At 42.5% G+C, this 17,926-nt stretch overlaps 1 protein-coding gene across 4 annotated transcripts in view; it reads right to left on the reverse strand.

Annotated features, from left to right (window-relative positions):
* LOC111866878 overlaps positions 1-17,926 on the reverse strand; it is a 123,629-nt gene that overhangs the window by 61,863 nt on the left and 43,840 nt on the right. Inside the window, exons 1-2 of one of the 4 annotated variants that reach the window (XM_033752443.1) lie at positions 8,822-8,900; positions 6,442-6,577 (exon numbers count right to left, since the gene is read on the reverse strand). The exons of 1 other annotated variant lie outside the window; for it this stretch is intronic. The gene's annotated coding sequence lies outside the window, so the exon portion shown is untranslated. Of the gene's footprint in view, positions 1-6,441; positions 6,578-8,421; positions 8,901-17,926 lie in introns of those variants that run through there. 2 more of the 4 variants (XM_033752442.1, XM_023856219.2) reach the window with 2 other exon arrangements.

The following is a 17,926-nucleotide window of genomic DNA, read 5'->3' on the forward strand; positions in this document are numbered from 1 at the left end:
ACTCGGTTGTTTCGACCCAAATCCGAACCGAACATTCTCAAACTCAAATCTACAAGAAAGAGTTCTATATTTTGGGTTATAACGACAGCTTGCTACCTGCTTCACGCGCGTCTTTTGGTTAGATTATTCTTCGACCCTGAAGATGGAGGCGACATTTTCCTCCGAAACAGAGGCGTTATATCTCAGAAAATCAGGGTTCGTCATACACGCCGCTGTGAAAACATCAAATCCTATAAGCTTATAGTGTTACCGCCACGGTAACCCGCCTAATAACACATGCAAGAAAATTATGACATTAACATTGGGTCCCTAACAACAGAAATATCCAAAAAAAAAATAAACATTTAGAGGGACATGCCTGAAGAAAGGGTGGAACTTGTCATGTTTGAACCGAGTTCGTCGTAAGCCCCAGCCACCCTCGTTAGAAAGTTACTGATTAAAACACTTCCCTTATTTACAACCCCGCCTACCCTTTATCCACCCTTACGTACCTTCTTTGTTCACGGTAGAAGCGAAGGGCCCCCTTGTCTTTAAACTTCTTGCTATGCTAAGCTGCTCATAACCCATCGCCATTGCAACTTGTCATTTCTTAATGAATACAAATTCCGCATTAATCTCTTGGGCTGCTCGATCTAAATGCAGACTAAATCATTTCGCTAAGTATGAGATAATCTTACGTAAGCTTACTCAGACCTTACCAAGAATCAACTTGGACTTTGGCGTGTGGTCATCAGGTCTGGAAATACGTGTAGAGGCAAACGCGAGAAGACGCTGTCTGCCTAGATCCAGGGAGCCTTCTTTAACGAAGTTATTCCCACTGTCTTGACAGCCTCTGTGGTCTAGTGGTCACAGTTCCTGGCTACAGATCCAGAGGTCCCGGGTTCGATTCCCGGGTCTACCAGATTTTCTGAGAAGCAGTAGGTCTGGAACGGGGTCCACTCAGCCTTGTGAGGATAACTGGGGAGCTACTTCAAGGAAATAGCGGCTCCGGTCTAGAAAACAGAGATTAACGGCCGTGGTGATTCGTTGCGCTGACCACGCGACACCCTCTATCAGCTAAAGTTGGTACTAACTTCGCTGACAAACGGCGGTCGCTCGGTCGGTATAGTTCGCTTACAGACTAGAGGCCATGGAGTTTGGTTTGTTTGTATTTCCATTGCTTTACGATATACCCATGGCTCACAACAACAGAACTCCATGCAGCTGGGCCTTTCTTGAGGAGCCGCCAGTTGCGCAGCTAAACAAGAATTTCTCCAACATTTTATGGAACCCGAAGTTTCATTACCGTTTTCACAAGAGCCCTTCAATGGTCCTTATCCTGAGCCAGATCAATCCAGTCCATTCTATCTTTGTAAAATCCATCTTAACATTATCCCCAAATCTATATCTTCCTTGTGGTCTCTTTCCTTCCGGTTTTCCCACCAATATCCTATACGCATTCCTCTTCTCCATCATTCGTACTCCACGCCCTGTCCATCTCATCCTCCTTAACTTGATCATTCTAATTATACTTGGAGAAGAGTACAAGTTATGAAGCTCCTCATTATGCAGTTTTCTCCAACCTCCTGTCACTTCTTCTCTCTTCGGTCCAAATATTCTCCTCAACACCCTGTTCTCAAACACATCCTCAGTCTGTGTTCCTCCCTTAATGTCAGAGACCAAATTTCACACCCATACAGAACCACGAGCAAAATTATATTTTCGTATATTCTAATTTTTATGTTTTTGGACAGCAGACGAGAAGACAAAAGGTTCTAGACTGAATGGTAACAAGCATTACCCGAGTTCAATCTCCTAATTTCCTCCTGGATCAAATGTTGCTGTGTTACTGTCTTTCCCAAATACCTGGGGGAGGGGGGGGAGGGAATTGATGAGCCCACAACGCAATAATTTCCTTCCTAATATATGTCGGTCATTCCCCCGGCTCTTTCTACTGATCTAGGGCGTCTATCTGAAAAGTCATTTCCGCCCCTGCTGGTCATTGACATTTATTATCAGTAGTCAGCGCAATTTGTGAAGTTAACAGCTCAGTCAATATAGTGACTAGGCTATGGGCGGAACGACAGGCGAGTCACAGATACACTTACACATTCTTGCCAGATCTGCTTTAAGGCAATGCAGGGTCCTATGCAAATATGATTTTTGCCCCCTTCAATAACTTTTCTTTTACAAAAAGGAACCTTAGAGTATGATAAAAGGTAAAGTTGTCCCTGTGCTTAAATACTTAAGCATTACGCCATGAAGACGTATGGGGGAGTGGATGTATAGATCCACATTTTCTTTACTTCGAAGCTAGCTTGAGTTGTCAGCTTCACGCCCCGGCCGCTTTACCCCTCCGTACTCACTGGATAGGAGTTTTGGTGTACCCCAGAGCCTGTCTGGACGACGTGGAGAAAATTACGACCCTACAGGGACTCGAACTCCGACCTCTCGGCCGTCCAGCCCGTAGCCAGTCGCTATATCGACTCGTCTAACCAGGCTCCCTTACAATATGATACAAATCCAAAATATATTTCTAATATCCAGGGCCCGGATTTTGATGACATGTCATCTTTTTTTCCTTGTATCCTATGCGATGCTCTTAAATATATAAATCTCGGATATGAGCTGCTGGTTACAGAAATGTAAATTTTATGGGCAATTTTTTGTCATTTTTTGACATTTTTAGGTTTAAGGTCTTTTTTCATTTGGGGGGGTAATTTTTTGGTAAATTTTTGGACTTTTAAGGGTATTTCTTGTCATTTTTGGCCATTTTAAGGAATTTTTCTTCATATGTTTTCTGAAATGTGAATAACATGGAAGCGAAGTGTTCTTTCTTTTCTCTTTAGGTCATTTTTTCCGGGCCCTGCATATTACATTTTTGGGTCCTATTTTAGGTCATTTTTCTGGATTTTTTTCGGTCATTCTATAAATATTTTCAGGTCATCAAAATCCGGGCCCTGGTAATAACAAAAGCGAAAAAAGGATATGAAAAGCTTAAGAATATATAAACCACAAATTATCTCGGTCGAAATTGATTTTTTCGAAACACATCACTTAACACTTTATATATTTGGACGAGAAATATCAAATGCCAAACGTACCAAGGGGTGAGAGGAAGAATAAAATAAAATAATTTTGTGCTGTTCTGTGCTCGTCTACTGCCCTCATATCTGAACAGAAATTACAAGCCGAACTAGTCACTAAACATGTTGGGTTTGAGGTTCTCACGGGGGTTAAAATAGTACGGTAGAATTTCACGGACGTTTCGGAAGATCAAACTGCACCCGCAACGTCAATTACTTTCTATCGTAAATCTATCTAACGGGAAACTTCCTGGGGGGTAAAGGGCGCCGGCGTGTAAGGCTGACCTCACCGCCATCTGTGAGCCGACTGTCTACAAAATGTGAGAGCCTCGACGTCTCACAACCCTATGAGCCTCCAAGGCCAGCTACAGGGATTACTTACTCATGGAGCTGAGCCCTTCTTGAGGAGCCGCTAATTGTGCAGCTACCCAAGAACTTTCCAGCATTTTATGGAACCCGAAGGTTCATTACCGTGTTCACAAGAGCCCTCCACTGGTCCCTATCCTGAGCCAGATCAATCCAATCAATACCATCCCATCCTATCTCTCTAAGCTCCATTTTAATATTGTCCACCCACCTATGCCTTGGTCTTCCCAGCGGTCTCTTTCCTCGTGGCTTTCCAACAAATATCCTATATGCATTTCTCTCCTCCATTCGTGCTACATGCCCTGTCCACCTCATTCTCCTTGACTTGATCATTCTAATTATACTTAGAGAAGAGCACAAGGGATAGTTACGGGGATAGCTTTACCTTTTTACCTTTGCCTACATGACACATGTCAAAGATAATAATGCCCATGGATTTTAGGAGTTCTAATCGAAACACCCTTTTTTTTTAATCGCTCGTCTCCATTTTCACAACACAAACGGCAACACACAAGAACAACCCAACACGGCTGAGTGTCATTAGCATAAAGTGATGGTAGTTTCGATTTTACTCACTAGGGTGCTCTAAGAACGCCACTTGTTTCAGAGGTTTAGGCAAATGAGGGTTAATGTTCTTTTGTTGGACAGAGAGGGCGCTGTGCAACCCTTATCTGCAACCCTCAGGCTTCTCACAGCGTTATAAATGTAGCCACCCAAACCACAATCAACTTAGAGGAGACAGGAAAGAAAGAAATGCAGTTGAATAAATATGAAAACAAAATTGGAAAGTTCTTTGTAATTCTGCGTACATATTCAAAATTTCTTAATAGTCAGAATATTGCAATAGGTTTGTCCATATAAAGAGAATGGACAGAGCTGTGGTACAAGTAAACAAGCAACGCTTTAGACCTGCACTTTGGAGGTGTTTGGTTCTAATCTCGGCTGGAGCATTGTAAATCGTGAGTGATGTCTTTCGTGGTTTCCTTAGGTACCTTCATGCAAATATAGAGTGTCCGGATGAATGGGTATCCAAAATAAAAAATGTATATCTCGGAAACTGTCATACACGTGTCCGGTTTATGTCATCGGAAAGGAAAACTCTGAGGTTCATGCCTGGCTTACGCGCATGCGCCGCCACATTTCTGCCACCATGTTAGGGATCACCTGGACAGAGAGATGGCTGGGATATGAACTGGCAGAGGTGGACAAATGGCTTGGCCTCCTAGGTCGCCAAATTTAACCCCAGTGGATTTTTTCTTGTGGGGTTATGTGAAGAACATTAAGACCTTCAACACCTGAAAGCCCGCATAAGGGACGCTGTCGGTACGGTAACACCAAACATGCTGGATCGTCTGGATATTTGTCGTGCTACCAAGGGAGCCTACATTTAAATTTATTGAGAAAGTTATATACACAGGAGAAAAACTTTGATAGTTTCCCTTTGTAGTGCTGTAACCCATTAATGTGTATAATAAATTATTTCTGAGATACTATAATGATTTTATTTTGGATACCTTTCATCCGGATACCTTGTATAAGGACAATGCATTAATTAGAGTGTCTGCTTCTTTCCAAATCATTTCAGGTTCACAGTTCTACATAACATCCGACGATATGTGGTTTGCGATACTAAAACCACCGTAAAATGAACAACAGAGAGAAATAACGCTATCAAAATTTAGATTAAAGGAAAAAGAAGCATGTGATGAGCCAGGAAAAGATGGTTCAGCCAGGTACCAGAAGACGTCAGTAACAGAAGGAAAAGCTGCAAAAAGGCCTGCTGGAAGGCGACTGCAGATTTTTCGTCCATCGGCCAGTAAAAGATGGTAAAGAATCTAAAAGATAAGAAGATATGAAGTCGAAACTTATTTTTATGTACACTTCATTAACACTTTAAAGACTGATTGACCCTCTCCAGCATAGTGATTCTGAGTTCCGAATTCCGAATTTTACTGTTTGAGGACTTGCGGAGCCTTCGGAATCCTCTTGACTCTTACTCAGACTCCTAACTTATATAAGATCAGTCCGTACCTCACAGGAAACACATTACGTCACCGCTACAGAGACCAAAATGGTTAGTGCTGTTTATTGTAAGAACCATACGGAACGAATACACTGTGTGGGCAGAATGCAGGGCTTCAGTATGTCAAAACTGGTGGTACATATAGTGACCAGTATATTAACAGATTATGTTATTAATCACATCTAATTCCCAGTGTGAAGATTAAAATTACATTCACAAGACAACTTATAGTTCACAGACTAAAATCCAATAAATAGACATCACAGCATATAATCTTCTTGTTGAATGTGACGGCGTGTACCAACATTTTGGAGGAACTTGCTGCCTCCATCTTCAGGGCAGAATAACTTTTATGTCAAAACCTGAAGATATGTGTAGCAGGATTCTCCGAAATGTCTGTGTCTATCTACGAAACGACGGGGCATCACATCCCAGAATACGGTTACGGCTGTGAGAACCTCAAATCTTTCAAAAATTGCGTCCAAACGCGTTAAAAAACTTCGGGTATGAAATATGCAGACCGAACGAGAGACAAATACGATAGCCACCATTAGGATTATTTTCCAGGAAGGGGAAGTGGGGCTCCAGAACGTTTGTAGACTTACTATTAAGCTGATTAAAAATATTTTTTACGGTTTGCCCTAGAATCGTGGGTCTCTTTATTGAAACACAGATGACGTCACAAACTCCATTCAAAATCATTTCGTATCAATATTTGGTATAATTCCTTAATTCTTTCAGTTTTGATTTTTTTTTTAATTCACGCGAAGGCAGACGCCTTGCTAATCCCTCCCACCTGTCGAAGCCCATGGACACATTTCCCAAAATATCCTTTCATACTTTAAACGTCGATCAAAATCCCGTGATAATATTCACGGGATTACTACGAGTTATGTTATGCTTGTCAATGTAATATGCCAAATATAATGGCGTTCATAAATCCGATATCGTAATCCTGTTTGTATATTACTTTAGTAACAAACTCACCCATTTGCCTTTCCTGCCGTAGACGGATGTGTTAGCAGAATTATTTCAACCCCAAACCGAGACGCCGATATAACGACGAATATGGAAATCAGCATACACGAAAGCCATCTTCAGGTCCTGCCAGCCCTTCTGTACACTGAAATGAATAATTCCAACAAACCGCTACAGTACTGATGCCAAGAAGAGACAAACTAATTAGAAGAAGAATTCATTACCAACTATTTCTACAGGGTGATTCATACAAAACCGTAAAGTAATACATAACACGCCAGATGCTCTTATCTAAAAACATTGTCAAAATCATGACTTGGCCTACTGTCCTCTTGGATATGACGCAGTTTAGTCCTGTAGAAGTTCACCAATGCTTCACAGGAACGTCCATGTTCAGGGTCGAAGAGTAAGGTAAGCGAACCATCAAGTAGCAAGCTGCAAGCACAGCTCTCCTTGTTACACCTACTGGTCCTTTCTGTTTTCTTTTCTAGACCTATTTCTGAACTAGGTTTTCCTAGAGCTGCTCGCTTCTTCGACCCTGACAATGGCATACGTTCCCCCCCGGAATGCAGATGAAGTTCCAGCGGAGGACAAGATGTCACACCACAGAAGATGACTGTGAGAACACCATATCCAGCATGGTCAAGATGATTCATGGTTGAATTATTAACGACTGATACCATCTCCACCAAATTTTCTGAATATGCATGTTCATTTCATGCTCAATGAAATGTAACGTAAACTGCTATTTCTGTACTGTTTTAAATGAATCACCCTGTACATCTTGGAAATTTGTTCACAAATAAAATAACTATTAATGAAGACATAGAAACCGGGATAGCTCAGTCGGTATAGCGACTGGCTACGGGCTGGACGATCGAGAGATCAGAGTTCGAGTCCCGGTAGGGTCAAGAATTTTCTCTTCTCCACAGAGTTCAGACCGGGTCTGGGACGCACTAAGCCTCCTATCCAATGGGCACCGGGGGTAAAGCGGCCAGGGCGTGAAGCTGACCACACCTCCAGCTAGTGCCGAGGTCACGAAAATGTGAATCTATACATCTCCCCCATACGCCTTCATGGCGTAGTACAGGGGCAACTTTACAAATTAATGAAGACAGCAGATTCCAACAGAAACATTTATAATGTAACTTATTTTACAACGCTGTTTCAACAGCAAAGGTTCTATATAGCATCGAAAAAACATGAGATATTCAGGGATGGTGAGTGTGTACGGATTTGAAAGCAGACAACCGTGTAATTTAAGACACTGCGAGTATAATGAAATTTTTTTCCTGGAGACTTTGAGAGCAAACACAGACACATCAGGAAAGAGAGACTACGATAGTGCCGGGATTCGAAACGTGTACCTGCCAACGTTATCACCCGGGTTATGGTATCAGTTAAAGTGCTACGGTCGTGACATATCGTGATAGATGGTGTTTGTGCCCTGTAATATCAGAAATATGGCTTCTCCGTTCACTTCGGTTTTTCTAGATCTTACACATTCGGTAGGACTCCTTGGGCGGGTGATCAGCTCGTCGCAAGGCCTCTACCTGTATACAAACACAGAAAAACGCACATAAACATCCATGCCCTGAGTGGGACCAAACTAAATTCCTTTCTCGAAATGTAGAATTCAATTTTAACCACAGCACAAGCAAACAGCACAACATTCTAGGATGTATCGTCGCAGTGAAGCAGATGATCAGTGCCTCCATCCTCAGGGCAGAATAGTAACCCAAAGTATACAACCAGTCAAAGCAGCAGAACTGGAATATAGGTTCCCACATCAGTCTCTATAAAGAACACTAATTTTTCGGATGCAACACCATGCAAACTGTAGGTGCACACCGACATTCGGAGGAACGTACTACTGCCATCTTCAGGATATAAAAGCAATAAACCAGCAAGAGGCAGACAGCACCGAAACTTGTTGAAATTCTACTTCACTAATGGCATTACATCCCAAGTTTCATGCTAGTTTCTTACCTGACTTATTCTTTCACCCTGAAGATGGAAGCAGTATATTCCTCCGAAACATCGATGCATTTGTACAGAAGTATATGACATTACATTGCACTATTCATAGTCAGCGCTGCCTCGCATCCAACACAGTCGATACAAATTCAGAAAATGTGTAACATGAACATGTTCACTGATGGTACGTGGAGAAACACTAAACATAATGATTACAGATATATTTGCGCGTGATGAATAAAGTCGGGGTTGACAGTGAAAGTGTTAAAAGGGCTCTTAAATCGGCGAAGACATTTCTGCCCATAACCGAATGGTAAGGTTTTTAACAAATATGAAATGTCCAGTTCACAGCACTGAAAAGGGTTAAATGAAATTCAAAACCTGCAAAGGAACAAAAAGACCAATTGCTTACACTTGCTTGAGCCCTCATCTTTATGTATCCTACCGACAGATACACACTTTGCGTCACCCGCGGACACATCCCCTGTGATCACTACACCAACTCATCTCAGCACTGAACACTCTGGTCTGGTCCAGGCGCTAAAATCCACGCATTCTGCCATGCGCATCAACCCACACACCCCTCCACACACCCCGCCACCCTATATTTGACCTACAAACCCTAACCATCAAGATTCATAGCACCCCATTCCACCTGTTCATGTCTGCTTCGACATGAAGAAATATGATACACAACATTCACGATACTGCAAAGCATTTTTATATAAAACTTGCCAATACTTGATACCTAAATATATATTTCAGGATATCGCATAACACGAGAGAAAAGACATATCTTCCATATACATATTATAATATATCTGCTGGTCGTAGTCTTAGGGACACTCGCTATTTACGCGCTGCGTCTTCGCACATACGCGGTTCGTTCCTTGAAGGAAAAATGAAACTAAAAAGAGGCAGTCACAAAACTACTGATTGTTTCCCAGCTCCAGACTTACAGAATGTAAACGGATAAAGTACAAGAAGAAAGTTTAGGTTTCTCAGCGCCAAATTCGTAATATTCAGAACATATGAAAGGATTCCATTAAACGTCTTCACTATGGCCCTGGGGTCGACTCAGCCTCTAACAGAAATGAGTACCAGGAATCTTCCTGGGAGTAAAGGGCGGCCGGCGCGTAAGGCCGACAACCTCACCGCCATCTGTGAGCTGATTGTCTAGAGAAAATGTGGGAGCCTCGACGTCTCACAATACTGTGGGCCCCCACGGCCTGTTACAGGGATACCTTTACTTAACCTTACTTAGAGACTTGGATGTAAAGCTGTGTAGTCCAGTAGAAGGCCACCAACGTTTCGAAGGAACGTACTGCCTCAATCTTCAAGCCCGAAAAGTAAGCCACGCAATAAACCAGCATGAAGCAGACAATAAAAGAGAGCAAAAATTAAGGCAGAAGCACACAGACGTTTCGGAGAAACATCTTGTCGGCTTCTTCTTTAACTTTCTCTTCGACCATGATGATGGAACCAGTACGCTTTCCCGAAACGTCGATGGACTTCTACCGGGCTACCCGGTGTGACACCCCAGAAGACAATAGTCTTCAAGTATAAACATATTTCTTAATCTTAGACGCTGTTCCTGGCCCCAGCTTTTCAAACCACAACGTCCCAGAAATTTATTTTGTTCCGTGATATTACGCCGTGTAGTTTGGTAGAATTTTACCCATGTTTCGGAGCCAAGTACTGCTTCCAACTTGTTGGTTGGAAGAGTAACGGAAGCAAGCAAACGAACAAGAAACAAGCAAAACGTCTACGCTCAAGCCTAACATGGAAGGGGTTAAGCTCACAAACTTCCCTTCTGTTAGGGAGGAATCTATCCCCATTTTGAATTCCCATTACAATCATTGCTTTGTATGGACATTGTTCAAGTGGTAAAAAAAAGGGTAAAGTTATACCTGTAAGATTTTAAGGGCGGAAAATTTCAGGGAACAAGTCCTCCGGGAGGGACTTTAAGCCGTGGGTCCCGTGTCGTAGCTTTACGGCAGGTAAAAGAACCTCATGTCTCAAGGGGACCACTGAGCCAAATTCAGGACATTTCCCGCCCAACAGTAGTCTCTAACGCCTCTGGTAGATGGGGGAAGCATCGAGATACCGCTGAGCCAGTAGAGGCCGAACTCGCTGGCTGAGTCGGGACTGATGGCACGCACCAGTACCGATAGGGAATAGAGACTGGTAGAATATCATAGGGGGACGCACAATGGACCAAGAGTTGGTCTAAGTGCATGGGGAAACCCACCCTCTCCAATACAATACAATACACCTGTAAGAGGCCATGGAGGGCCACAGGGTTGTGAGACGTCGAGGCTCCCACATTTTCTAGACAAATCGTTTCATAGATGGCGGTGAGGTTATCAGCCTTAAACGCCGGCTGCCCTTTACCCCCCCCCAGGAAGGTTCCTGGTACTCATTTCTGTTAGAGGCTGAGTCGACCCCAGGGCCATAGTGAAGACGTTTAATGGAATCCTTTCATATGTTCTGAATATTACGAATTTGGCGCTGAGAAACCTAAACTTTCTTCTTGTACTTTATCCGTTTACATTCTGTAANATGCCCCACGTTTATGAGGTAACAAACATTTACATTTTGTTGGTAAATTAAGTGGGGTAGAGGAGGGTAATGGAATGTTCGTAATTTTGCAGTAAAAGCATTTCTATGTATCAATTACTGTCTCATATGATATGGACGGTTGGACACTGTGACATTCTGCCGCTCCTGAGTCCGAGTTAACGCCACGGTTGACATGCAAACATTTTCAAAAATTAATGGCGCACAGTTTTGCTTTTAGTTGACTAGTTTGCAAAAGTTCACGGACACGTGAGAGACAGTAGCGATTCGAAATAACATTTGTGACATAATTGGAGATCAGATTAATTTTGGAAAATGATTTCTTGTTTCCACTTCAGACCCTTAACCTTATCTTCTCCTGTCCAGTGCCGTGAAGACTGAACTTCAGATGCCACTTCACCCGTTCTTCGAAATTAAATTTGTTTATCTCACTCTGGGAGACGCATATAGGTCATGGATTCGATCCGAGGACCTGACAGCGGTGTCTATGAAGAGTATTATCTTCAGGACCAGGAAGAAGATGGAAGGAAACGAACCATACCGACAGCAATACAAACAAAACAAAAACAAACTCCGTGGCTTTAGTCCGCAAGCGAACTATACCGACCGAGCGACCGCCGCTTGTCGGCAAAGTTAGTGATAACTTTATTGGATAGAGGGTGTCATGTGGTCAGCGCAACGGACTCCCACGGCCGTTAATCTCGGTTTTCTAGACAGGAGTCATTATTTCCTTGAAATAGCTCCTCAATTATCCTCATGAGGCTGAGTGGACCCCGTTCCAGACCCACTACTTCTCAGAAAGTCTGGTAGCGCCAAGAATCGAACCCGAGACCTCTGGACCTGTAGTTAGGAACTCTTGATCACTAGACCACAGAGGCGGTCATTCAACAATACTGAGCATAAAAAGCATAATTCGTTTCTAGAACACCCGAATTCATAATTATATAACACGCAATATTATGGACTGGATAACTCAGTCATTATAGAGACGGGTTACGGACTGGGGTTCGATTCCCTGCAGTAGAAAGAGAATTTTGTTTTCCTCACAGCGCCCACAGAGCCCCCTATCCAATGGGTACCGAGGGCTCTTTCGCCAGGGGTAAGGGGGCAGCGGCGTGAAGCTGAATTAACGATAGTGCTATAGTTACTTTTAGTTACGATCTGTAATGTTCAATACATCCAGTTACCAACATGAGCCCCTCTACAGTCACTATATCAAAGTTGTGACAATATATTATAAAATATAATTGTGTAACGGATTTGATCAACTCATTGCCACGCAACGGCTCCGTAAACACGGTCCAACACGCAACAATAGAACAAAGGGGTTATGCAACCAGTTTCTGGGTAACGTTTCGGTAAACGCACTTCCACGCAAGTGCAATGATGTCACCACAACTAGGTGCGTAGCAATCACGTGACTTGCGCTTTCTTTGTGGTCTGCAGTAGAATAGTGTTTTCTGCGTTGTTCGTGCAGCGGCTATATAACGCGAGTCCGCTTGCAGCTGAGGTCAAATTTTAGTTGAGTTCCGATGTTCTAGTGTAATGGAACAATAGAAAGAAGACTTCACAGTGATTTGAAGTGCTAGTTTCTGTGTTAAGAACCATTGCCAGGCGACGACTATTGGAAACTGAGAATCCTAGTGCGTGTACAATGGTGAACTGCAAATTATGTAAATATCAATAGAGCTTTATTAATTGTAATTAAAAGATACTGTAATCGAAATGTCAATAAATCCAACCATCCAAACTAGAGCCCGTCATTTTCGTCACGCGTACCCCCGTACACATGACAATATTATAGAAAAAATAATACCAAACCAGCTGGCTTAAGCAGTGAAGCTCCTGAACAAAAGAGAATTTTCTTCCGTAAGGTTGGCTACTCAAGATATGACGTAGTCACAGAGATGCTTCAGACAGAGTATAGCTAATAAGTTCGTTTCTTAACACCATGATGATGTGTTGTAATGAACAAGTACGCACATACTAATGCCAGAATATAGGTATACCTGTCCGAAAGTTATTCCAAGTGACATCGAATTTTGGGGAAAGTTAGTAATGGAGGCGTGACAGGTACTGTCTCGACAGACACTGTGTCACAGGGAATTGTGTCTTAATGGGTTCCAGCATACAGAAATCTGAAAACCGTCACAGTCACCCGTTGCAACTCTGATATTTTGAAATAGCGTGACAGAGAAAACAGAAATGTAAATTTCATGCAAAAAGTTCCAACAGTTTCCGTATGGATGCCCCTATTAATACCTACTGAATTGACAGATTTTCATTAAACTTCTTATGAATACTTCAACATTCGAATTTCTCACAGCGGTGGTTATGTAGAGTTCAATCTTCTGGGTTATAACGGCGTTTAGTATGTTGAAAGTCCACCGACGTTTCGGAGGAGATCTCTCCTTCACCTCCAAACTAACAATATTTAATTAATAATAAAGGAAGCAAAAACTATTCGACTGAAATTTCGTAGGGAGATAAATCATAAACGTGCCTACATATTATATATGAAATGTTGCTTCTAAGTGAAATTACAAACATGGCGACGACGCGAAGCATTGAAGGTAATTCCGACAAATTTAACGTGGAAAGGATCTATACTTATTTTAAGTTATTCGCAAATATAAAGTGACAATAACAAAAGTGCCAGAACTGTATTTTTTTCACAGATCTGGTACTTTTGTTATTGTACTTGTGTTTAACTAATTAAGTACTACGCCATGAAGGCGTATGGGGAAGTGGATGTATAGATCCACATTTTCCTGACCTCGGCACTAGCTGGAGGTGAGTGGTTAGCTTCACGCCCCTGCCGCTTTACCCCCGGAGAAAGAGCCCTCGGTACCCATTGGATAGGAGGTTGGGTGGGCCCCAGAGCCGGCCTGGACGACGTGCTGAAGAGAAAATTCTTGACCGTACCGGGACTGGAACTTCGACCCCTCGGTCGTCCAGCCCGTAGCCAGTAGGTATACCGAGCTACCCCGGCTTTGTAGTATTACAAATTTAGATAATATGAAAGTAATCTATGTTTAGTTCTGATTGGAAATCTCTTGTTTCTATTTTATTCGGACGCCGGTTTGACCAGCCCTGACTCCAGGTACAGTCCCCACTCGACGGACACAACTGTGATGTCTTACACTTAGCAGCGGCTTCTAATCTGCTGGAAAGAGAGCTAGCCCATTTGGCACCTTTCCGAATTAGAGTTACAGCCAATTTCCGTGGTCAGTTAATGAACACTGTCCACAGCTTCCCACCTAGACTGACCACAGATCGATTCCTGCCTGATTATCTCATCCCATTATCGCAACGATTAATATTTCTGTTCTATTATTGTACATCTGAACATAGGGCATCCACACTTCACGCTTAATTTTGTTGAGCATAAAATGAGTGTGTAATGGCGAGGTCTATTGTCAATGAGACCATGGACGCCTACATGAGGAGGGGAGGACGCCATGAATCTCCCCTTTCCTTCCCGATTTCTGTAAAAATTAGAAATTGAATAAGACGAAAAGTATACGAAATATTAATTGCAAAAAAAAAATAATTAAAATTACTTTTAAATGTGTCAACTATATTTCAAAGTAAAAAGTCGTAACTCTAAGGGCTATCCGTAAAAAGGACTCTGATACTTTATATTTATTTACCAAACTACACGGGGTTACACGGAATGGGTTGGCGTAGCGGCAGGTCTAAATATTCTTAAGGCTTAGACTACGTTCTTAAGCAAACTTTGTCGTCTCACCCCCTTGGACGCAAACCGCAATGCTGTCCATGAATCAGTTTTGGAAATAATAATCAGACTTCAGTGTAGGTAATCTCTGACTGAGTGCTGAAGACGGATGGTAGCTACCAGAACCTTCCTTATGGAATGCATCCTGTTGCGTGATCAACAAATCAACTATGATGTTCCGTCTAACGCAACACAGAGAATGTATAACATTCAATTTGTTTTATTAAAATCACAACATGTTTCGACTATTTTATCTGGTCATCATCAGGTAAGTATAAGAAAAAAATTTAAAGGTATACCTGTAACAGGCTGTAGAGGCCCATAGGGTTGTGAGACGTCGAGGCTCCCACATTTTCTAGACAATCGGCTCATAGATGGCGGTGAGGTTGTCAGCCTTACCTGCCGGCCACCCTTTACCCCCAGGAATATTCCTGGGATTCATTTCTGTTCGAGGCTGAGTCGACCCAAGGGCCATAGTGCGGCTGGAAGGATTAGGTCAATTGAAAAAATCTAGTGACCTCATTGGGACCTGAACTCGCGACCTTCCGGCTTGTAGCATAGTGCCTCAACCAACTACGCTACCGCGTGTCCCTTTTAAAAAGGATAAGATAATTAAGTATGTAATTATAAAATCCCAATAAACAGTTTCTGGCCATCATAAGTGAGATCTTCATTAGTGTCACCGTTTATAATTAGGTTCAAAGTAAACATGCCTAGGCATTAAACCAAAGAACCGAAAAACACGCACAAACGTGTTGAGCGTCATATGCTTTTGTTCTTCTGCACGGTCGCCTTTATGTCCTAAATTCGATTAAAGTCGATCTACAGGATCTGTTTCCATCGTCCAGTATACAGAAGACACAGGGATTGCTACGATTGCTCCTGTGGTAGAGTTTTCTGTAAGATCGATAGAATTCAGTGGCATGAAGTGGCGCTTCCCCAACATAGTGGCTGCCGCTTGAACTAGAAGCCGCTCTGTAGCACAAAGTCCTCAGATTGGAGCCAGAACAAAGTACGATATATTGAACAAAGGGAAAGCGAAATAGCTATTCCCCATCTAAAACATATTGGAAGGTATGCAGTATGGAATTTTAAGGTAATAAATTCTGCGTGTAGGATTTGAGGTTGGCACAGCGGTAGTTATAAATAATTCCATCTTCTGAGATAAAATGCTGTGTACTCCATCTTCAATGTCGAACAAAGATCACCAGCGTGATGATTTATTCCCATCGTAAGCTGAAAATAAAACCTAGTAAAAGGTACAGCTATCCCTGTAATAAGCGATGGTAAGACGTCGAGGCTCCCATATTTTCTAGGCAGTTGGCTCACAGATGGCGGTGAGGTTGTCAGCCTTACCTGCCGGCCGCCCTTTAGCACCAAGAATATTCCTGATAATCATTTCTGTTAGAGGCTGAGTCGACCCCAGGGCCAGAGTGCGGCTGGAAGGATTAGGTAAACTGAAAAAATCCAATGACCTCATCGGGAATCGATCCCGCGACCTTCCGGCTTGTAGCACAGTGCCTCAAATAACAACGCTGCCGCGTGTCCCATACCTGACATTATTATTATTATTATTATTATTATTATTATTATTATTTCATAACAGTCCAGTAAAATCAAATATTTAAAATCTGTAACAATTTTGAAGAGTTCTATCTCACTCAGAATGACAGGAGGTTGTAGAAAACTACTTAATGAGGAGCTTCATAACTTGTAGTCTGCGACAAATGTAATTAGAATGATAAAGTCAAGGAAGATCAGATGATCAGAGCATGTAGCACGCATGGGGAGAAAGAGGAGTGCATATAAGATTTTGGTGAGAGAGCCAGAAGGAAAGATATCAATGTGGAGACCTAGATGTAGATGGGTCCCAGTGAAATAGGATAGGGTGGTACGGAATGGATTCATCTGGCTCAGGAAAGAGACCAACTGAGGGCCGTTGTGAACACGGTAATGAACCTTCGGGTTCCATAAAATGTTGTGAAATTCTTAAGTATCTGCACAACTGGAAGCTTCTCAAGAGGAGCTCTCAGTTTCATGAAGTCAGTCAGTGAGTCAGGTCTAACTTCTGCATAGATACAGGGTGTTTCCTGTCAGACGGTAACTGAATTTTTAAATATTATTTAGTCGAATTGACGCTAGCACAGCTGAAGGCACCAAAACCAGCAGAGTGTCATATCTGCACTTGTGACTACAGGCGAACTGCTTGTCCACTGTTACAACTGCGAATCTGTCTTGTGTATACAGTTCGATGACCCACTTCAGAACTTCACAAAGGATGTCTAAACACTGGAGGAAACATCCGCTGTGAAGCTATATGATAATGAATATTATCGCTTCGGACACTGTCCACTGTCCATTGTCTACTTTCCTTTTTTTTTCAAACACAAAGTTTCGGTAGTGTGTTCTATTACTATAGTCAGGTGGGTAGGAGAAGATATTTCTGTAATACGTATACGGAATAAAATTATGAATTTACCCTCAATATCCATACGAAAATTAGCAGGGTATAATTTGTTATAGGGGCAAGCGGTAACGTAGTTGGTTGAGGCACTATGCTGTAAACCGAAAGGTCGCGGGTTCGAGTCTCGATGAGGTGGATTTTTTTAATTGAACTAATCCTTCCAGCTCAAAAAATCATCAGCCCAACCCTGCTATCGACTTAGTCAGTTAATCAGTCTTTCACTCGGCCAAGCAACTGGCTACTGGTGACCAATCAGTTATTTCCCAGCATTTTATGGATCCCGAAGGCCCATTACCGTTTTCACAAGGGCCCTCCACTCGCCCCTATCATGAGCCACATCAATCCAATCCAATCCATACCATCCCATCCTATCCCCCTAAGACCCATTTTAATATTGCCCACCCACCTACATCTTGGTCTTCCCAGTGGTCTCTTTCCTTCTGGCTTTCTCACCAATATCCTATATGCATTCCTCTTCTCCCCATTCGTGCTACATGCCCTGCCCACCTCATCGTCCTCTACTTAACCATTCTAATTATACTTTGAGAAGGGTACAAGTTATGAAGCTTCTCATTATGCAGTTTTCTGCAACCTCCTGTCACTTCATCCCTCTTCAATCCAAATATTTTTCTTCAACGCCCTGTTGTCAAAGACCCTCAGATTGTGATAGTTCACTTCTTGCTTTTGGTGAGGTAGACTCTATAGTACTTTTTGGATGCAACCCAAATGTTATG

The sequence above is a fragment of the Cryptotermes secundus genome, unplaced genomic scaffold (genome assembly GCF_002891405.2).
Source record: "Cryptotermes secundus unplaced genomic scaffold, Csec_1.0 scaffold673, whole genome shotgun sequence".
NCBI classification, from domain to species: Eukaryota; Metazoa; Arthropoda; class Insecta; order Blattodea; family Kalotermitidae; genus Cryptotermes; species Cryptotermes secundus.